At 40.3% G+C, this 23,968-nt stretch overlaps 1 protein-coding gene across 30 annotated transcripts in view; it reads right to left on the bottom strand.

Moving 5' to 3' along the window:
• The window catches only part of kcnma1a (potassium large conductance calcium-activated channel, subfamily M, alpha member 1a), a 302,368-nt gene that overhangs the window by 143,495 nt on the left and 134,905 nt on the right, over nt 1–23,968 (bottom strand). The gene's annotated exons all lie outside the window — the stretch shown is intronic.

Raw genomic sequence — 23,968 nt, 5'->3', positions numbered from 1 at the left:
GCCCAGCATTTCACTGACAAAGGAAGATGGGAAGCTCAACATGAAAGATGATAACACCGGAATCTTGGAAGAAAAGGGTGATTTGGATGCTAGAGGGTGGCACTGCAGGATCCCAAAGCTGTTGTGTTGACCATTAAACCAAATGGAACCTACTCAAAAAATATGTCAAGATGCAAAGCAGACAGCCGTGGCTACTAATCTTGCACGTGGATTTTAGTTGTCGGCAAATGTCAAATGTCTACACAAACAAAACACATTTGTGCTTTGTAGGATTTAGAGTCATTTGAAATAAAACTATCAATCCCCTCATTAACATGCTACCATTGATTTTGGCATTAATTACAATGGGCGTAGTTAGAATAGTACAGTAACATAATAAACGGTAATAAAAACGATAATCATGCAATATATTATGTATATTATGTATATATGGGTGTAGGTTTGCATAGGGGCGGTAGGGAAATAACACTACCAACTTTTCAGGATGCTCAAATTGTCCCCACCAACTTTTAAGCAACCTTATTTGCATTATATAATGACTTCAGTTATATAGGTAATTTAGATTGTCTTCCCATATGTTAAAGCTTTTCAAATTTAAAAAATTAGTCTCATGTTCTTTCTTTCTTTGCTCTGTTTCTGTTATTTCTGGGGTCAGCCGTTATAGGGTTAAATACTTGACCTAATATTGTTATGCATCCATCTCGAGAGCATTATAAAAATGAAAAAAAATAATAATAATAATAACTGAACAAAGAAAATACTAGACTACTAGACTAGACTAGCCTGGACAAAATGTAATAGACAGTACAAAAACTACACATGGTTTAACCATTCAGTGATGTAAAGTTTTTATTTCACGATTTAATTTCAGAAGCATCATCTTGCATCCCACATTGGGTGATGTGCCCTTGAATTCAGGCGACTGTGCAGGTATAAAGGTCATGTTGCATTGAGAAAGCGGCGAACCAGAGGAGAAGGAACAATTGGTGCTTGCCATTGTGGTTGCTTGCTAAAAAGCCGCCAAAGAGCCGAGGAGATAAGACGCGTCATCATCTTAAACTGACCTAGTTATTCAGCTGTGGAGCACTCTCCTCACCATCCCCCATCTCTCAATCACACATTCACTATATTGTGCAAGCACCACTGCAAAAGGGGAAACCTAGGAGTGTATTTTAAGGCAGAGGGGCATCCCCAAAACAGAATCAGTTCTGAAAAATGAAAATGACAGCTGAGCAGTTTTAAAAGAACTTGTCATCATCAAGGTACACCTTTGCACGCGAGGATATTCCACAGTTTCTCCTGTGACGCGGTCTGAACAAACATCATAATGATTCTGAGAAGATGTTAAAATTTTCTACTTAACAACCCCACACTTGGCTTCCATTGGTGCATCTCATGCTATATTTAAAGTGATAAGCTAAATCAGTCAGATGTTTTCCAATGCTCACTTTAGCAAACAGTGGAATGGACCTGCTGCGGAGAGCGGCGTCAAAGGCGTGCCTTCACTCGTGTCTTCGGGGGTTCATGTTCCGCCATTGCACGCTAAGGGGCTAAAGGTGGCAGCTCTCATATGACATGAGTGGAATTGTAAACACATGATAAGACGTATTAAACACATGAGAGGCTGAAGCTCTCACTTGATTTGGCAAGTTTCGGATCATCACGACTTGCTCGTGGAAGTCGTTAAAAATGGTCGAATACTGAGCCGGCATGTTACACTTAAGCCTCCAAGGGCAGTCTGAATGTTTTAAGTGCGTATTCGTAACAGTAGTTAGGTAATTGCATACAATAACCCAGATCACAGCATGGTAGCTAACGAGTGATCCTTTACACCGGCAAAAAGCACTTGGCTGAGGTGTACAGTATTTTCTTCACTGATTGCTCATGTTTGTACTTAAGAGTTAAGAAGCAAACACCAGTGCTTATACTTCATAGCGTCCACGTTGCATTAAAGCTAAATGGTGGCAATAATCAACAAGCTAAACTAGCAGAACTGTAATGGAAAAGTATGGCCTTTCATGTTGTTGTTTTTTTTAACCGAAAAAGAAAGGATCCTTTGCTCTCCAAATTACAAAAAAATGACCACTTCAAAACCTAAATGGCTGACTTCCTGTGCATCATTGAATGTGGTTTCTTGGTAATTTCTTGTGGTTCTAATCAAAATAGACAAACATACCAAATTCTATAGAACTAAATGCTGGAAATGCTGGAATGATGGAATGCTGGGTAGATGCTGGAAAACAACAACAACAACAGCAACAACATAATGGCAGACCTGATCATTTGTTTTACGGCCACACTTTTCTTTCTGTGGATTCAACAAACAATAAAGAAAGAGCAGTTGTGTGTATTAAGGAGACAAAATAGTCTCATAGCTCTGGCAGTTGTGACAAGTGTATTCAAGGCCGGAAAGGGACTCATTTTAAGCCCGTGAATTTCATGCCTTAGACTGGCCGACTTTATATTATTTAAAATAGGGATGTCCCGATCGCATGTTATGGCACCCGCGTCCAAGTCACGCGATTTTGAGAATCTGCCGATAAAATGTTCAATCTGATACCGAAAAATAAATAAATAAACATTTGAACAAAAGTTCCAAACTTCTTACAGTACTTCCTCATCCTCTTTTTCTGGGAACGTTGCAGAGGATAACGTGTATATTTTTGTTTCTTTTGGAAATGCCCTTGTATTTTGGATTATTTTGTTACTTTTTAGCTCTTAAAAAATACAAAAATATGGAAGCGTACTCAGGGGTTAATTTGAGCCGGATCTTGCCGGAACAAGATCCGGTATCTCTGGATTTTGGCCTCCCTGTGTTCCAGGACTTATTTGGGCAGATCTGGCACCTCTCGTGCATATAAAATAATAATAATATAAAAACGTTGAGGGGAAAGAAGGAGATGAGAAGTTGATGGCTTTCTCCACTTTATTGTGGCTACAATAGGAAAACAATAAACAGAATAATAGCGGACTGCCGCCACATTCGACCGCGAACTTTTGCTTCTCGCTCGTCTCCTCCTCGCTTCTTACTACTCACAGCTCTCCAGTCCCCGCATCTCTTAAACGGAAGGTGCATAGTGTCTTGTTTTGAGCTTTTTGTTGACAAAGGTATCGAACACACGACGTGCTGACAACTTTGTTTCTTTATTAACACATGGAGCTAACAGTACGAACACAGCTAGGGCCTCTCAGCAGGCTGTGCCTCACTATCACACTCCCGCATCACGTGACCAAAACAACAGTAACGTTGCGTGCACTTCAGGGTGCCTGGGAAAACATATCAGAATATTACACCAGTTACGGACATTACAGTATAAAATGGAATAATAATATGCATAAATTCATTTACACAACAAATCCCAAGAATTCTTGCATGTTGTTTATAAAAATGTAACGTCATTTGAAAGAGTCGGAGATTTGCTGATGCACTGAAAAGCTGGACCAACATGTTAATCCCACCCCTGACATAAAAATAAATAAATAAATAATGCGGCATCTGGGGCGCAAGCAGCCAGGATCAAACGGTATTTCAACATGCCAAAAAGACAGTCGCTTTTACTGTCTTTTTTCAAAAAGAAGGAAGATGGTTCAAAACGAGTCCCGCAGCATGGCAAGTGGGCGATATTTGCGTTTTGTTTTCAGCACCATTTTCTGCATATATTCTGCATACCTGTCCCGGTGTCGTCATCCCTGCGCTGTCATATGTACTTTGCGTTCCAGCACCTTATGATTTACAAATTAAGCACTGAGTGTACTGCCCGAAACAGTGCATTTTTGTTTGGAGGTCTGGACTCAATGCTGGCCACTTTAGAAGTCTCCAGTGCTTTCACTCAAACAATTTTCTAGTGCTTTTTGAAGTGTGTTTTGGGTCATTGTCCTGCTGGAAGACCCATTAACTCTGAGGTAGACCCAGCTTACCCACACTGAGCCCTACATTATGCTGCAAAACTTGTTGGTCATATTCAGACTTCATAATGCCATGCACATGGTCAGTCCAGTCCAGTACCAGAGGAAGCAAAGCAACCCCAAAACATCAGGAAACCTCCGCCATGGTTAACTGTGGGGACCGTGTTCTTGTCTTTGACGGCCTCGTTTTTTGTTTTTTGTTTTCCTGTAAACCCTATGTTAATGCCTTTTCCAAAAAAGCTCTACTTTTGTCTCATCTGACCGGAGAACATTCTTCCAAAACGTTTTTGGCTTTCTCAGGTAAGTTTTGGCAAACTCCAGCCTGGCTTTTTTATGTCTCTGCGTCAGAAGTGGGGTCTTCCTGGGTATCCTACCATAGTGTCCTTTTTCATTCAGACGGCAACGGATAGTACGGGTTAACATTGTTGTACCCTCTGCAGGAGAGCTTGGAACTTGTTTGAATGTTAGTCGAGGTTCTTTATCCACTATCTGCACAATGTTTTGTTGAAATTTCTCGTCAATTTTTCTTTTCGGTCCACATCTAGGGAGGTTAGCCACAGTGCCATAGGCTTTACACTTATAGATGACACTGTGCACGGTAGACACAGGAACATTCCGGTCTTTGGAGAGGGACTTGTAGCCTTGAGATTGTCCATGCGTCCTCACAATTTTGCTTCTCAAGTCCTCAGACAGTTCTTTGGTCTTCTTTCTTTTCTCCATGCTCAATGTGGTACACAAAAGGACACGGGACATAGGTTGAGTCAACTTTAATCCATATTAACTGGCTGCAAGTGTGATTTAGGTATTGCCACCACCTGTTATGTGCCTGTTTTTTTGTTTAGTTTTTTTTTTCATTGCAAGCAAAAACACGAAGATATGACTACCAAAGCATTTGTAAATGAAATTATTTTCTGGGAGAAATTGAGCATTATCTAACAGAATTGCAGGGGTGCCAATACTTTTGGCCAGCAGTGTATAGTTTCCAAGGCACAAACACAACGGAACCCCTCCAACCCTTTTTTCTTTTGCATAGCATTCTGATCAGTTAAATTCAATTTTATGGCACTTTAAAGACGAAGTATACTAGCATGTACAGTATGTCGTATATGGACCATGATCACTGTGGGCTCACGCAGCCATTGGCATGGGACTTGTGGGGGGGTCTAACCTAGTACATTCAGGTTGCTGTTTTATGATATAGAGTGTGAGGTGCGCAAGTGTTTTCGGCGCGTTAAAAAACCGCAACACCGCAGTTACTGCACAACACCAGCATATGACAACATAATTGATATTAACTCTTATATTCACTCACTGAACATGGCAATCCTACCTGCCCATTCTGCACCTGTGTTGGAGCTACAAGCCAGTTTCCAGCTCGTGTTGTTGTATCACCCGGTGCAAATTGCATTCCACTGTCGTTTGAGGCCGCGAGCTCGTTGCTCTTCCCGATTCTCCCGATTGGCCACTCTCGGCCTGAGTGTATTTTATCAACAGCACTATGCTACACAGGGAGTACATAGGTGATGGTTAAGGTAGAAGGCCAATAAAAGCTTTGACCACCGTAATGTTTGTGTGTGTTTATATCTGTGATTTTGTGTAGCGTTTGTTCGATTTATAGCTGGTATAAATAATAAAACTACATGGAACTTTGGATTATACAGCCTAGGCTGTATATTAGCATATGTTAATTGTGATGTGTTTGGCATTTAGGAGTTCTTCAAGATTATAAATAAGGGCCCGACCAGAACGTAGCTGAGAGAAGCAGCAAGGCCGGGAAAAAACAATAAATAAAGTGTATGCTACAATATTGGATAAATGTGAACCCATAGTTGGGAATAGTCTCTATCAGTATACACCTAATCCAGTCTGTCTCAGTGGGGATGCAATAGAGAGAAGCTGCCTGATTGATGTTCCAGCCAGATTTGGATAAGCTTTCAAGGCAAGCTATTTGCTTGATTTGAATTCTAAATAAGAAAACCCTGAATAAAAGAAATCGCAGACACTACATTAACGCACATGAACAATTGATACAGTAAGTATAAAATGGGCTACCTAGAGAGTCCCTTTATTCAGTTTTGGTAATGGTATTTATTAGAGCTGGGAATCTTTGGGCACCTAACGATTCGATTATGATTATGATTCAGAGGCTCCGATTTGATTATAAAACGATTATTGATGCACCCCCCTCCTTTTTTTTTTTTTTTTTTTTTTAATGTTTTGTACATTAGTTCCAAAATTGTTCAAAAATACTCTCAGGCTAAACCAAACTACTATTTCAGTATCAAGTTAACATATAGCAGTAAACAAATATACAAAAATAACAGTAAATAAAAAACTCCAGTCCCCATTCTGTATCAGCAGCTTTAAACTACATTCAATTAATTTATTGTTGTGAATCAACCGTTAAAGTTGTTAAAATTGCTCCTGTTATTCCATAATTTCCCTTTTGTCTACTTTCGACATGTGAAAGTTTTAAAACTATTTTAAAGATAGATTAAAGTCAATATTTTACCGATTTAGGAGTATTTTAGATAAAAAGTTAATTAGGTTCGCTTGGAAGGTTCGCTACAACAGCCTTGCAGGGAAGTGTACTGCTTTAAGATGGCGGCCGTTTACTAACGCCTGCATCTAGCTTTTTGTAGATGTGCTGCTAACGCTACTGAATCTATATTGCATCTACTCATATATAAATGATATCTACCGTAACATTATGTGGATGTACTTTTTAGCAGCTTTTTGGCAGCAGTCAGGTATGTTGTTGTGTTTTTTTATCTCGTGGCATGAGTTGAGCTAGAGCCGTGAGTTGAGCATTGGCATTACCCGAGGGGCCGGGTAATGAGAAGCATGATGTTCAGCTACTCTCGCTCCGTTCCTCATTGCGTCCCGAAGACCGCGCGGCGCGCTGAGTGTGTTGTACTTCCGCTTTACTTGGCATATTTCAATAATCGGAATTTGGATGTTTGTGAATCGTTCTCGAATCTTCCACGGCCGAATCACGAATAATCTAAGAATCGGAAATTTTGCACACCTCTAGTATTTATTGTCATAGATTCAATGTCATTCAAATGACAGTTAAGACGATAAATTAAAGAATTTGTTCACATTAGGTTAATATTTTCTATTAAACCATTCAGATATTTGGTGAGTACATACGGACCTTTAATCTGTGCACTCATTAAATTGTTTGCAGCATTTTTTTTCCAGAACAAATACTATAATACATCAACAGTGTGCTGGCAGCAGCACAACAATCACACGTCCACACACACACCGTGAGGTCAGTGATAAGAATCTCACAAACCACAATGAATAAAACCTTCATTGAAACGTCGATGATGTGTATCAGCACGCGCACCTCGGCTTGAAATGATAGAAGACCAGAGACGATAGGTGCAGCAACGACCTGACAACGTTGTTAGGAAAAGCACACTATGTATTCTGATCACGCGCGGGCATAACTCAGCCCTTCGAATACTGATTCTTGCTGTGCAACAGATGAAGCACAAGCTTACCAATTGACAGCAGTTTTCATTTTTAACAAATCGTTCCAATGTGATAATAAGTATGTCTTTGGTAAAGTTAAAGTCATTCTCTTGGAATCAAAAACATTTTAATGACAAAAAGGTTCCAGGCTGTTTCAGAGCTAGATTTGGTGTCTCTCTGAATTCTAAAGCTCCACTTAATTTTGGGATTTTCATTCAAGTAAAGCATTTTAATGGTGCATAACTGTCAAGCAAAGAAGGCCCAATTATATCCTGCCAGCCACAACAATTCAACTAACGAGAGGCGCAAACAACAAAGTGCAGATGACACTGGCAGGATTGCAATCCCAAGTATAATACTTTTTGATCCACTAACAAGTAACAAATGAAAATACAGAAACCCAAAACATTTACAGAATTTCCTCAAGTAGTGGCATTCCCCCAACCGACGCCATGCCCCAATTAGTCACCAGGTGTGTCGTTTTAGATGTATAAACATCTCCTACAAATCGACACTGCAGGTATTACATTAACTGTAATTATCTGAGTTCAAAGACCCAATTTGAATGTTATTGCTGACAAAAGCAGAGGCAAGAATGTAATCAGCCTCGCAGAAGAATACAAATGGGAGATTTTACCAGATGCTGCATGCACAGTATTACAGATTATCTTTCATTAAATTGAGAAGGCATATTTAACGGTGTTGAGTGCCAGAGGATTAGGTCACTCCGCAATGTAGTTTGTATTCACATTCTGAGGAGTAATTTGTTCCGCACAGTGCACCTTTTATCATGATTTGTCTCCATTTTCTCCAATTTCTCCATAAAAATAATTTTAGTTAGTTTAAAACTACAGGTTACATAAATTGTAGACAGTGTTGTCAGTAACGCGTTACTTGTTACTGTAATCTGATTACTTTCTTTCAGTAACAAGCAATCTGACGCGTTCATTTTTCCAAGCCAGTAATCCGATTAAAGTTAGTTTCCTTAGTGCCTGTGCATTACTATTTTGTTTTTGCCTCGTAATGTATGTAGAATGAAAAATACTGTAGTCATGTACGAAGAACATTTGAATAGAAAATATTGCTCTTGAGTTTGGGAGTGACATCACATCTCACGTTTTCTCAACGGGGGAAAAAAAAAACGGGTCAGGTGTATTACCATGCTGTTTGAGCGCTGTCTGCCACGGCGGTGAACAAGATAGCCTTGCTGCCTCGTCAGAATGCTAACAGTGAAAGGCAGGATATATACCGCAAATGGCTGCCTTTGCTCACTGTAAATACATCCATTACTTCACATTTCTGTCCAGTAAAGAAGACAAAAATATCTCAGTGCGTTGCAAACTTTGCGCTGTCTGAAAAAGACTGTCCGATTCAACAAGGAAGCATTTGGAATTAGAGCACAGCGCGACAAAACTCGAAACAAAGCCCACAGGTACAAGACAGCCATCACTTCTACAGTTTGTAACCAGCCTTGCACATTTAATTGTTAGTGTTTGTAACCATAGGCGGAGTTTTACTTTTGTGGGACTGGGGGCAAAGCATGTTGATGACTCTGAAACAAAAGTCAAAAGTTTGGACACAACTCATCATTTTTGCGTTTTATATATTTTCACTACTATTGTAAATCCTCTCTGAATACATCGAAACTATGAACAAACATGTGTATTGGCAAAAAAAAGGGAAATAACTGAAAACAGGTTTTAATATTCTGCATTCTTTAAAGTGTACTACACCTTTAAGGTGTCGCCAAACTTTTGTCCAAAGCTTAGGTTTACAGAAATTCTAAACATCCATTTTGCTCCACATGTGTCGTTTTGGCTAAGCAAAGCAAAAGATAGTCTCTAAGGTGCTAGTCACATGATCTGCCTCGAAAAATGATTTTGACCCATTATGAAATACGTTGTAGGATTCTTGTTCATTTCATTATTTTTTTGTTTTGTTTTATTGCTTTACAACTTTGAAAGAAAATATTTTAACAGCTTGGTCTTTATTTTAAAGGGAAAATTTAGAATTTTTGACATTAGGCTTTATCTTGGAGTTAGCGGGGGGTTATTTAGCCGTTGGAGTTGATTTGAACAAATTCCGTGCAGTTTGTCAGTTATTTGTTAGTTTCAGGGTTCCGGAGTGGCTAAGCTAGTGCGAGTCAATGGTGGTTGAAATCCACTCCATCGACTAATTAAACCCCCGCTAACTCAAAGATTAAGCCTTATGTGAAAAATTCAATTACAGGCGATGACATTTTTCTGTTGTCATTTTTATGTTGAGGCAGCAAAAGGAGAAAAAATGGTAAAAAATAACTGATAAGTTACTTTTAAAGTAACTTAGTTACTTTGATAAGAAAGTAATCAGTAAAGTAACTAAATTACTTTTTTAATGTGTAATCAGTAATCAGTAATTAAATTAGTTTTTTAAGTAATCTGTGACAACACTGGTTGTAGAATACTGGAGACATTTTTGAAATGTATGGTTATTAAAGATCCCCGCTTTAATAAGGCAACACTTTGTCATTTTTCAGTTTGGACGATTTTAGTAACGCCGGTGGACAAAAGCGGTAGTGTTTTGCCTGAAAGAAGACTGTTTCCAATGAGGACCAGTGCACACCCGCACAGTGTTGTAAAATCAACAATGAATCAAAAATCAATCTCCCGATCGCCTGCAGATAGATTAAACTTGCCTGGAACTCCAGACTCTACAAAGAGTCTGGCTACTGTTCCACGGATCAAATTTCCAGGGCGGAACAAGCCACAGCATACAGACAGGGGAGTGGAACAATCAGCGACGGGAGGACGTGACGTTGGTAAAGCAACAAGAAACTCTAGCACGAGGAAATAAACATACGAGGAGAGCGGAGTTTATTCAACATGGCTAGCTCAAGACAGACTGTTGGTTTTAGCGACTTGATGTGTTTTTGGTCATTTAAAACTGAATTTAGCGCAGATTGGAACATATTCTTGGCTCTCCCGTTCACCATCTATGTTGTTGTGGAGACGACTTCCGACGCGCAAGAGTGACGTTGCTCGTTAAGAACACGTCACGCAAATAAACGAATCTGATTGCACGGTTACTCTCGTTCGGGCTCGAGAAGCCAATGAGGATCTGGGTGCCAGACTGTTCTCCCGGTGTTTAAAAAAATACAGGGAGAACAGTCTGGCTGTGCCAGGTAAGGATTAAACAACATTTCTGTTTCCAGCGGCTGTGTGAAGGACAAATGGTAATGAATCCAGTTGTGGCTAAACAATAGCATATGACGGTAACCAACCGTGTGGCTTAGTGTGGCTAACCCCCTCCACCCCACCCGAACCTGTCAGCGCTGACGAGTTCAGTTGGGGGGTCACGCCCGCGAGTGAAAACCGGACCAAGGTTTGTTCTGCATATCCTGGTTGCCTCTCTTTTTTCCTCCTCAGACAAAACGTTTTGTCTCTTGTTGCTCTGCCATCTTTGCAGCATTTGCACGAAAGCGTTCGCATCGCCTTCCGTCTTTATAAAGAATGGGGTAAGGGGGTAGTGACCTATGCCGTAAAGCAGTCAGCATATTTGTACTTTTTTTTTGTGTGTGTGGCAGGGTTCCTGCCACCCTCCTCAAAGTTAATTAGTGCCGGTGAAAGCGATACAGACCCCCTCAAGATATGAGAGGTGTCATTCAACTAGTTTTCAGTCGACATATTATCACAAATGATATGAAAATATTTTATAAAGGTTGGAAAGTTACCTAGTGTTGCTTTAAATAGAGTACAGTGAATATGAAATACTTGTTTCCCCCCCAACAATTAACAACAACAGCAACTTGTCTAAATGCATTGAATATACAAAATATACAAATAACCTCTATAAAACAGATTTACTGTAATGTATGTCCTGCTCTATTGTCACTGGACTGTTTACAATGATGTACAGTGCCGTGCAAAAGTATTCGGCCCCCTTGAACCTTGCAACCTTTCGCCACATTTCAGGCTTCAAACATAAAGATATGAAATTTAATTTTTTTGTCAAGAATCAACAACAAGTGGGACACAATCGTGAAGTGGAACAAAATTTATTGGATAATTTAAACTTTTTTAACAAATAAAAAACTCAAAAGTGGGGCGTGCAATATTATTCGGCCCCCTTGCGTTAATACTTTGTAGCGCCACCTTTTGCTCCAATTACAGCTGCAAGTCGCTTGGGGTATGTTTCTATCAGTTTTGCACATCGAGAGACTGACATTCTTGCCCATTCTTCCTTGCAAAACAGCTCGAGCTCAGTGAGGTTGGATGGAGAGTGTTTGTGAACAGCAGTCTTCAGCTCTTTCCACAGATTCTCGATTGGATTCAGGTCTGGACTTTGACTTGGCCATTCTAACACCTGGATACGTTTATTTTTGAACCATTCCATTGTAGATTTGGCTTTATGTTTTGGACCATTGTCCTGTTGGAAGATAAATCTCCGTCCCAGTCTCAGGTCTTGTGCAGATACCAACAGGTTTTCTTCCAGAATGTTCCTGTATTTGGCTGCATCCATCTTCCCATCATTTTTAACCATCTTCCCTGTCCCTGCTGAAGAAAAGCAGGCCCAAACCATGATGCTGCCACCACCATGTTTGACAGTGGGGATGGTGTGTTCAGGGTGATGAGCTGTGTTGCTTTTACGCCAAACATATCGTTTTGCATTGTGGCCAAAAAGTTCAATTTTGGTTTCATCTGACCAGAGCACCTTCTTCCACATGTTTGGTGTGTCTCCCAGGTGGCTTGTGGCAAACTTCAAACGAGACTTTTTATGGATATCTTTGAGAAATGGCTTTCTTCTTGCCACTCTTCAATAAAGGCCAGATTTGTGCAGTGTACGACTGATTGTTGTCCTATGGACAGACTCTCCCACCTCAGCTGTAGATCTCTGCAGTTCATCCAGAGTGATCATGGGCCTCTTTGCTGCATCTCTGATCAGTTTTCTCCTTGTTTGAGAAGAAAGTTTGGAAGGACGGCCGGGTCTTGGTAGATTTGCAGTGGTCTGATGCTCCTTCCATTTCAATATGATGGCTTGCACAGTGCTCCTTGAGATGTTTAAAGCTTGGGAAATCTTTTTGTATCCAAATCCGGCTTTAAACTTCTCCACAACAGTATCTCTGACCTGCCTGGTGTGTTCCTTGGTTTTCATAATGCTCTCTGCACTTTAAACAGAACCCTGAAACTATCACAGAGCAGGTGCATTTATACGGAGACTTGATTACACACAGGTGGATTCTATTTATCATCATCGGTCATTTAGGACAACATTGGATCATTCAGAGATCCTCACTGAACTTCTGGAGTGAGTTTGCTGCACTGAAAGTAAAGGGGCCGAATAATATTGCACGCCCCACTTTTCAGTTTTTTATTTGTTAAAAAAGTTTAAATTATCCAATAAATGTTGTTCCACTTCACGATTGTGTCCCACTTGTTGTTGATTCTTGACAAAAAAATTAAATTTCATATCTTTATGTTTGAAGCCTGAAATGTGGCGAAAGGTTGCAAGATTCAAAGGGGCCGAATACTTTTGCAAGGCACTGTATGTATCATACACAGAAGAGAACAGCTGATCAATATTGACCTGGTACCAAACTACTGTCATGGGTGTAAGACTTGTGAGCATCAAGCATCAGGTAAGGTAAAACCGCCAGCAGGAGGCTATGTTCTGATGCGTGAAAATCCAAATAGTAGTGTGAAATGCAACACCATCAGAGTGCCGACTCTAATTAAAATGAGCTTTGGCATCAGCATCAGGACAGGTGCAAAGTGGTAAGCCAAATCGCGTAGACCTGGGGAGCAGTATGGTGTCAGTCGTAGTCAATACGTGTTGGCCTGACGTTGCCAGAAAAGATGTTTTTGAACCAATGACTTCTATAGCTTGAAAAAATACCAGTACAGTTTTGGTACAACAACATAAACCTGTGGAGTTAAATAATAATTCCAAAGAGACATCAGTTGTGATGGTACCTTTAAATATATAGATCTTCCTACTGCACCCTTATTTCTGTCTGCGTACAAAGCTGTTATATGCAAAGCCATAAAATAAATCACAATCGATCACTCATCTTGCACTTTAGACATCAAAGGAACATTACTATCCACGCCTGACAGCAGTGCTATCATATAAAGCGACCATTATTGTTAGAGCCTTGCAATTTGCTTCCTCTAACCCTGGTGACCTCGATGAGACAGACGCCCACTTATTGTTGAACCGCAAAAACGGTACCAGTGATTGATGGGCGGGACGGCACAGCCGCCTGGTGAGGAGAGAAACCTCTCAGGTCTGACAAGATGACAGTTTCTAAAATGAGCATCTGTCAGCTAGAGATGGGGTTGGGGTGAACAGAGTGAATAGGAACCAAACAGACAGGACAAGCTGTCCTCTAAAAGTTATGCCATCAGCATTATTTATTCACATACATAATATTTTTGCTGCGTGAACTCTGGTACTGCACAGTTAAAGGGGGGGGGGGGGGGGGGTATTGCATATCTTTCAGGTATATTATCATTCTAAAGTACATTCAAGTAAAAATTTTACCTTGAGATGATTTATGAAAACTATATAGTTCATACACAACTGAATAGAGGATTGCCTTAGTGCTGTGGCTGTCTCAAACGGCTGGAAATGGAACTCTCTCTGTCTAAGAACCTCTTCCCTTTCCCTGACTCATCTTCTTCACAACGTAATCTTCCTTTGAGTTTACTTTAATTTTCGCAAGGGTGTTTTTGAGCAAAAAGGAGCTATGCTTCTGTGGGAGTAGCCAAACAGTTCAGAGCAGGGATGTTGCTCTGCATAAAAGGAGGAGCTATGTAGGACCGAGCGTTCATTTTCTTAACACCCTTTATTGAACACAACGCAGAACATACACCATTTGCAGCCACCAGGTTACCAAATATGCTGGATGACCAATGATAAGGCGGGACCTATTTTAGTTCAGAACCCTATGGTATGGGAGAAACTGCTCCAGAAACTTGAAGGAAAGGTCAATCCGCATATCAACATCCTACAATTCAAAGGTTTCCAATTCCCAGGCATCAATTGCGGGGTCTTGACCTTGAACGATCTTGGAGGACTCCAAAATGACAAAAAGCAGTGAAGCGAGGCCACGAGAGGCGAGAGGCGATAAAAAGCAGGAGATGACGGCGGGAGATGGAGGGATGAGGGAATATTGGAAAGACGCCCCCAGTGGGATGTGACGAGCATGAAGAGGTAGCAAAAAAATGGCTCATGGCGGAGACAGAATGAGAGCAACTGAAGAGAAAGATGGGTGGAGAATATTAGAGCATGTCCTCTAAGGCACAGTGAGAGCTTAAATGCCACAGCGTGTGCACGTCTGCGAGCCTGCTCTCGCTCTCTTTGCCTGTATATTTCATGCCTACGTCCTCACCCGTGCCTTGGCTTCCACCTTTGTGCTGCGTGAATGTGAGTGTTATGTTTGTGGGACAGAAGGGAGGAAGACCCCTACCGCGACTACACCAGCACAAAGATGAAAGGATGCATGTGACCAGCCTGCAAAGAGCTGGCTGCTGCCACGACACCGAGCTGATATGATGCCATTATGCAGATGCACTGTAGCTGCAGGCTTCTATTATTTCCAGTCAAAGTGTTCAGCCGTGACAGCCATTCCAGCTCAGTAAGATAGCAATGTATTAAAGACTTAACACAGGGCATATTTCAAGGCAGTTGGAGGGCCAGATCCTATCAACAATACAGTAGTTGCTTGTGAGAGCGACAAAAAAAATGGATTTTTTTTTTAAACTTTATGGTTTTTGGAAATATAAATATTTTTGCTTGCCGTCAAGCTTCAACAATTTGCTTGAACTTGTAGTCTGTTAGAAGGGGATAGCCAGTGTTAAGCATATGAGTCACTGTCACCTGGTATGAAAACATCAAGGTTTCAAAACCGCAAAAAAATTCCGTCATACCTAAGATATTAGCTATTTTTTATGTCACAAAAATGCATGGAGAAATCCCTCGCTGCAGCTGCATCTAAGAAAATGAAATCGCTGATGTGGGAATACTTCGGCCACAGAAAAGTTATAGACGGCCGCGGCTTAGAGGAGGAGGGCCATTCGACATCTTAAAATGCTTGCGTAGGGTGGCTGCCGATGAGGCAACACCTCCAATATGATTTTGCATTTATACAAAATTAAAGGTAAATAAACACAGTCATGAACGTTTCCCACCAGCTACGAGAGTTAACTCCAGCATGTTTAGTGTGTCTAGTGGTAGTAAAATGTGTATTTTTTCTTTGTCAACTGTCTGTTTTGAGAAAGAGAGTGTGTGTATAATGTAAACATGATACGAGTCATACACATGTGCTTTTTATGGAAAACAATTCAATTGGTAATAACGTTGAGCTGTGGCTGTGAGTTTAGGATCACCTAAAGGACTGTGTTTATTTTAATTTTATTTAGAATATTTTTTTAACTTAACATTATACTGATGTTTCGATTTGCTAAAATGCTTTGAAAAATAAAAATCCTGTTCAATGTATTCAATTTTGGCTTAAGGTTATCATACCGTCAGAAAATCATACCGGCACATGCCTAGTCACCCAATCTCCATCAACTGTGGGTTGGGTGGGGTTGTGAAAAAGTGCAGGAAAGAGTCTGAACAAAAAAGTGAACCCAAAAAGATAACAAAAGCAACAATTTCCTTTTGATCATGCCTCATGGACTTTGCACTTTGACATGACTAGGATTTTTTTTGTAGTTTGGCTATTACTTAAAAGGGCTGATTTTGAACCAGTCGAGCTGACAAGTCAAACTCAGAAAATCAATTAACTTGGTTGTGTAATACATATGATTGAAATCAGACCCAACTTGTTGCTGCTTAAGCAGTTTGCTACAGAAATCCATAGAAAAAAAGGACACAAGAACAAAGTAAACTTTAGCGCCGGAAAATGTGGCACCTGAAAATACTTAAATAGATAGCATATTGTTGTTTAATTCATTTATTGTTAGAACAAAATCCCAGCAAGCTTGGCATTTACATAGAAGCAACGCCTCTCATCCCATTAGCAGTCAACCCACGCTAAGAAAAGTGAAGCAAGAGGAAGTTTGGTGTCATTGTTTAGTGGTTTTTGTCTCCATCTGTTCATCTGGTCATAATGCATTCAGGTCACCCCACAGTTGTCTAAGTGACATTACTGCCGCACTATCCTATTATGTCGCTTTAATCATGCCATAAATCACATTGCCATTCTCAAATTTTTATCACACTGTTGCCATTTATATTACAATGCAATTACTTTGCCTGATGCATATTGCAAAATCCAGCAGTGCATTGGCCACGTTGGATTAAAAACATCATTCCATTTTTGTTTTGTTGCTTTTTTTTATTTGGAACTCAAAAGAAAGGCAGCAACCACACTGAAATAAAACATTACTTTGTAAATATTAAACTAATCCCAATAATACATCTAAATCACAATAACAGGCAACGCGAATATGCTTGTACAAGATTGCACAGAAAATAATTAATGAAATAATGAGCAAAAAAACTGCAATAAACAAACATAATAATAATAATGAAAAATACTTTCAATCAATCAATCAATACAGGAACAGGGGGCTCAATCATCACAATCAGGCGAAGAGGTCAAAGACTGTAGATATTTCAGAAGGGGTGCCCATTCCATTTTTTGAGTGTTTTCTAGAGCATTTCCATCTCCTCCCTCCCTCCAGGGAGGTGTCGTTTCATCTCGAAGGAGAAGCGGCAGTGACACTATCTTTATCTAATTAAATTGAGGTTTCGTTTAATTTCCTGAAGGTTAATGAGAAGTTTATCATCTGCGTCAAAGCCTACTTTCACTCGTCATGTAGTGGCTTGTGATAAGGTGGAGCACTCACTCCGCTAGCAGCAAGGTTAAACCTGAGACTAGGATCTGCAACGAAGGCAATGCTGAATTAGTATTCTGTGCTTGTTGAGAGGGTTTGTGTGTACCTCTATTCTGTTTGCCCCATTATATCAAACATGGCTGTAAATACAGCTGTCAAGCAAACTCGGTCAATACCGTGGGTGGATGCCTGCAACCGGGCATCAATGACCTGAACACACCATTGATACCACCGATGAGAGTCACGAAGCTCCTTAATAACACCAAGCTTCCAGCAGAAAGAGACTTCCATTGAGCTGCTTCATGAAATATTAAAAACAATGCTGAAAGATTGGACTGAAACTAATCAGGCCCTCCATACGCTCTAAGAGGCTGGAGATATGAGCGGACGGTTAATTTGCGAACTGTCTTCTTCACCCTTTGGGGTATACAATTTATTATTAATTGCGCTTTAGTCGAATTAATTCTGTGGATAATTAATAGTCTCACTGGCAGGGATAATTCAACATAAATTCTATTTTAAACTCAATTTTTGGTAGGGGTGTAACAGTTCATGTGGATGTGTTGAACCGTTTTGGTATAGCATGTCTGATTCGATTCACTTGTGTACCGTTTCGGTTCTGTTTTATGACTGTTTTCCTCATGTAATTTATTAATAGGAGATATGCGCGCTCACAGAACCTAGGAGAGTTTCTGCTCGGAGAACTAGAGTGTCGGACACTAGTGACCAAAAGGGCTGTACGCGAGTAGCCTGCAATCAACGACAAACGACATAATAACACATGCAAGTGGGAAAATTGAGCTTGAAGACCCTCCTACTTCATTATGGTCCCCTGTTGAGTCAGCATGCATCTCGCCGGTCCCAGGTGGGGGAACGCTTTTGGCTTCCCTGTTAAAGTTACCAATTGACAAAGGCATATGGACAAATCCAAAGTTTAGTGTCGACATTGCTCCACGGAGATCTAATTTTTGGAAATTGTACTTCTTCAAATAGACGCTATCATCAGAGAAGGTTAAGATCCATCACAGACAAGAGCCTTGACCTCCATTAAGAGCACATTAAGCACAGCTACACTTCAGTGTCCATCAGCTCCACCTCTCACCTTTGCTTTGGAGCTGGTGTGATTGATTGTTGACCAACGAAGATGCTTGAGATTGCTGTTCAATATCCAACATGCTCGTCAGTGGAAAGTTCAACTGTCTCTCTGTCTGCAAGGCAATTAGTTCCTCTGAGATGAGAAGATTTTATAGGTTTTGCACCAGGCTAGCCAGCCATGTAAAAAAAAAAGTATGCTTTCGGCTCTCCCCCATCTCCTAGAGATGGATTGGCTTTATACATTATATTCTACCTTCATTTTTTTTTTTTTTAATTTCAACTCAACCTCAACACTTATTTTAATTGTTTAAAGCTTGCACCAATCAGTCTTGAGTGACAAGAGCATGAAAAAGCAGCTACAGCCCTGTGCCTGTACACACTTATGCAGGCAACTACAAGATGCCGCTGAAGAGCTCTTAACACAGCAGTGGTGATGAATATGAGACAGTAAACAAAGCTCAGCATGTGCAATACTGTAGCAACATGATGGAACAGCAGGAATGTTACTGAGGAATCTCAATTTAGCAGCCGCACGGTAACCACAGAACCCTTGTTAACACATTTTTTTTAGATGAATACACGTACAACACAATGAACATTCTTAATACATACCAACAGAACACCAGTACACAAGTATATATAATTTTATATAATATATATAATATATAATATAATGACTGTGTGCTTGCTGATGACGTTGATTGACCATAATGTGAATTTTAAAGTCAGTGTTTTATTTTGATGAATTGGATTGTTTGTCCCTCAAATTGACAATGCAGCACACCCTATTTAGTCATCACTTTCATTATCCACTAAAGCAAAAAAGGTACCTCCCTCAAATAGACTTTTGCGATGAGGAAAAATATACGTCATATCTTAAATACTACTGTTCACACACAGACACAAAGAGTGCCAAGCCAGTTATAACTCTGCTGCTAAAGATTCTAAGTTTCCACAGTGATATAACACTTGAGGGGAATACTTAAGTGCAATGGGCCAGCCACATGGTGACAAAACATCAGTAATGGGGGTATTATTAATATCTAAATGGTATGAGACATTACATTCACCCTTCGTGGGGAGCTTAAAATGTTAGCGTCTATCTGAGCGCTTTCAGGTAGTTTTAGAGTGTTGTGGGGTCATTCCCTTCAGTAGCCTTCATCAGAGGCACACAAGTCAATATTAATGCAATTGGAGACTATTTTCAGTAAGCAAAAACGGCAACAAATCATTGCTTCCTTCTTTGCCAGACTAACATGGAAACTCAATAGTCAAAACTGACCTAAGAAAGATTCTATTACCGTATTTTTCGGACTATGTCGGAGTTTTTTTTCATAGTTTGTCTTGGGGTGCGACTTATACTCAGGAGCGACTTATGTGTGAAATTATTAACACATTATGATATCATTTCAGATGTTATTTTGGTGTTTTGGAGTGACACTGATGGTTTGGTAAACTTGTTAGCATGTTCTTTATGCTATAGTTATCTGAATAACTTAATAGCTATGGCCACGTTCGCGTTCTGCCTTTGGCAATATGTGTTCAATTGTATTATTTTTTTATATTGAAATGCATGCTTTTAGTTTGTGGCGCTTTCACGCTTGAAGAAGAACGCTCACACGCCAGAAGAAGACGGACAGCTGCGCAGCGTCTCTGAGAGAGAGAGAGAGAGAGAGAGAGAGAGAGAGAGAGAGAGACGGCTGCGAACCTACGTTCATTGTTTATGCTTGTAAAATATCTCTACAGAGGCAACGCCTATGTGTATCATCTTTTCTGTTGTTGTCGTGTGTTTTCCACCCGCGATCGGACACTTAGAGCCAGTTGTGTGGTTGTTTGAACGATGTGCTAATGATTGCGAACGCATGCTAACAGTTTCTGTCATTGCTGTAATAGCACCTAATTATCATTTATTTACTTAATGCGAACCTGTTTGATATCGAGGATGAAATTGCTTCAGCAAATTATACGGACGTCCAGCATAGTCATTTGGGAGTTTAGCTCGCTGTATAGACGGGACCGAGCCGTAGCGTCCTGGTGAGGACAGTATATTCGCATTTCATTGTTCATGCATCATGTAACATCATATTGTATACTTATTCAGCATGTTGTTCTCTATTGCATTTTTATATTAAATTGCCTTTCAAGATGACTTACTGTATCTGTTCTATGTGTTGGATCTTACCAAGTAAATTTCCCCCCAAAAATGTGATTTATACTCTGGTGCAACTTATATATGTTTGTTTCCTCTTCGTTGGGCATTTTATGGCTGGTGCAACTTATACACAGGTGCGACTTATAGTCCGAAAAATACGGTACTGTTTGGGAGGAAAAATTATTAGTTATTTCATTGCAATTTGATTTGCTTTGTAAAAAAAAAAAAAAAAAAAAGATTTTTCTACCAAACATAAGTTTGTAAGGTGCAAGATGATGGAGTTCAATTTCTGTTCTAGTGTATCCTAAATTAGAGAACTGAAAAGAGAGACCCAAGGAATCACTAACAATCAAAGTCAAACTTCTGGTCAAACTAGCATATAGGTACCCATATTTCTGAGGAGCATTCACCCAATAATTGATTATTTATAAACTGATTCAAAGATGAGGCATCATATTTGTCCGCAGCTGAGACCATTACATCAACCCGTATCATCCTGCCAATGATTCAATGGAAAGTATGAGCAGCAGGGCAGGTGGCAAAGGTGATATGTTTTGGGACGGCTGAAAGGCTATCCCATCCCAGGGAACAGCGTCCCAGCAGGGGTAAACGGATGTGAAACCTGGCTAAACAGATGGTACAAATTTTGCTGACTTCACCGATTAGCACTGCGTATAGAACCACAAGTGACGTCAGCCCATACTGAACACCATTGGAAATCCTTTCGCCAAGATGTGAAAAAATGTTTTACTTTGGATCTCTGTTGCTGAAGAAACAAGAAAATCTCAAAATCGACGCTGAATGAAATAGAATTCACTGAGACAATTTCAAATATTAGAGCAAAAGCTGTCCATTCAAAAGTAAATAATCAGACCTGTTTTTCAGAATTGTGTCTTACAAAACATGGACTTCATAATTAATAATCTTCTCTAATGTCATACATTGACTAGTTTAAAGTGCATATGATACAAGAAAGCATGCTTCTTTTAGATTACACGCGGTATTTTATGCTCCTGAATGAAATGGAAAGCGATCTATATATTTTATTCAACTTCTTCAATGAAAAAGAGTGACTTCCAGCCAGAGTCTAGGGTTAAGGAAGAAGGCGGATGTGACGTCAGGTAATGAGATCATCTCACTACACAGCCATACTATTGGATGGAGAAGGACTGCGAATTCAGCTGATTTTGCAGATTAATTTGTTTGTTTTTTGCGTCACGCCAGACCAATGTGATGCAGGCTTTTGTTGCTGCACCCGGGAGAGAGGTGTGAGCATTTTTGGGTCTCCAAAAGATCCTGTTCACCGCAAAGAATGGGCAAAACAAGTCCGACAATCGAGGGACCATTGGACGGACGAGGAAGTGAGTAAACTACGGATTTTATATCATGTCAAATACTGGGATCATGGCACACATTTTAATAAGGAGGTGGCTTGCATTCTGTGGGTAACAATGCTTGCCGTTGGCAAGTGAAGCAGGGTGTGCTTGCCTTCATCAGCCGGCGACCGTGGCATGTGACAAGCCGTCCGATGTCGGCCGGTTTGTCTGCCGAGAATGAGCCATTTTTGGCATTCATTCCCCTGCTGCGTTCTCGGCGATGAGCACCACCGCGGCACTGCTTAACGGGGCTGCAGCGGAGAATGATGAGCTGTAATTGTCCGCTGAAAGTTGCTCACCACCAGAGGCTGGCCGATCGGTGAAGGCAATCCCTCCCGCCGGCATTTGTGACATGAGTCGAGGTAGTTTTGTGTGATTTTTCGTATTCGAAAGGCAAGGAAGAGACTTGGAAGAGCTGCTAGGTTCAGGTTAGCTTGTAGCCTAGCTCTCATGCCTCCTGTTTTGTTCACGCTCCTTCCTCCGTCTCAGAGTCCGGCAGGAAAATGATAAGGGCCGGACTAACTCCGGTGGCATAACCATAAAATTTAATTCGGGGGGGTTTAAGGAGTCGACAGTTTTGACCAATATTCAGTAATTTAGCCCTGTCGTACTGAATAAATGCATTTATAATATTTCATATTCCATTTAGCACCAGACTGTTATTTGTCATGACCATACAATTTATATTGCAATCGTGGAAAAAAATATGTAGATACAAAAAGTATCCTGTAAAAATATTTGAGTAGAGATAAAAACAATGATGACATTTTGTGTTGCCCAAGCAGTCTGCTCTAGTCATCAACATCGTGTTTGTTGTCTCTGTTGCCTTTTTCTCATTCTGAATCTTCCTCCTCCTCCAAGTACGACTCACACACATGGCTGTATGTCACATACTTCCTCTGGATTGGCAATATCGTTCGAAAAATCCACACTTGAACCAGAAATGCTGGAAAACACTTCCTCCTCCATTGGGCTCAATGCTAAATCCACTGAAATCGCTCATTGTCTGATGTCATCACCAAGATGGAGGAGCCAGAGCGCTATAATGACAGGAGGAGCTACATAAACGGCAGATTTAAAGACGCATTCCTCGTCATCTGCGCTTTGCCAAGTTGTTTTATAAAGTTGAATCGTCTCAAAATATGATTTCAATTCCAATAATAACGCTATTGAAGATTGTTTTTGTGTGTGATATGCACTTTAATTTAGTCTTAAAAATTGGAAGATTGCCAGTTTTGATGAAACTTAACTCTAACATAATTCACGACTTTCCTATCGTTTTTACTTCATAACATTGGTAAGTTAGATTTCCGTGTCATATTTTCCGGACTACACAGTAAATCATACTCTTTTGTCATCGTTTGGCTGGGCCTATGACTTACTGTCCACTCAGGTGCAACTTCTGCAAAGTTTAAATACCGAGTAATTTCCCAACCAAGGAAACAGTATCTCCAACCAGCCGCAAGAAGGCACTCTTGACTTTTGATAAAGTACAAAGAGTAGTAATCTCAAATAGAGCATAGTCCATTGCTATAACGTGGTTCACTTTTTGCGGTCTTGATATTTCATTGATTTGGGGGGAGGGGAAGGGCAAAGCCGTTTTTGGTGGTGTGTGTGGTGAAGTAATCCTACATACTACCAGTGAAAGGCAGCAGTATGCCATATAAACATTAAAAGAAGAAGAATCTGAACAAGTTTGAATGTGACTGCAGGTAAGTCTAGCAACCATTGGAAACTGTGGGCTTCGTCTTGGTTTCTATTATTGCCCACGCCCATTTGAAAAAAAAATACAGTACCTATTGACATACCTTTCAGGTGTTTAACAGCCGCCTAGCCCCCTGCCACCTGCTTTAACACCATCCGACTGATTAACGGCGAAATGGTCATTAATGCTAAAAGAAGTTGCAATGATAAAAATCATGAATTTTCATAAATTCTTAATGGACCGAACTAACCAGCCAAACGTGAACACAGCCTAAGACTCTGCATCACTGCTTTTCCCAGCAATATAAAACCACAATGAAAGTTGGTTTTCAGTGCCTCCATTCTGCTTTTTATGTGAATTGGGGCAATATATCTCAGGACTGTTGTCACTCCAAAAATAACTTGTCCGCCCTGTAAAAGAGAGGTAG

Source organism: Corythoichthys intestinalis, chromosome 10 (genome assembly GCF_030265065.1).
Source record: "Corythoichthys intestinalis isolate RoL2023-P3 chromosome 10, ASM3026506v1, whole genome shotgun sequence".
Taxonomy (NCBI): Eukaryota; Metazoa; Chordata; class Actinopteri; order Syngnathiformes; family Syngnathidae; genus Corythoichthys; species Corythoichthys intestinalis.
Note: the sequence above shows the minus strand (reverse complement) of the source record. Positions and strands in the feature narration are given on the sequence as shown.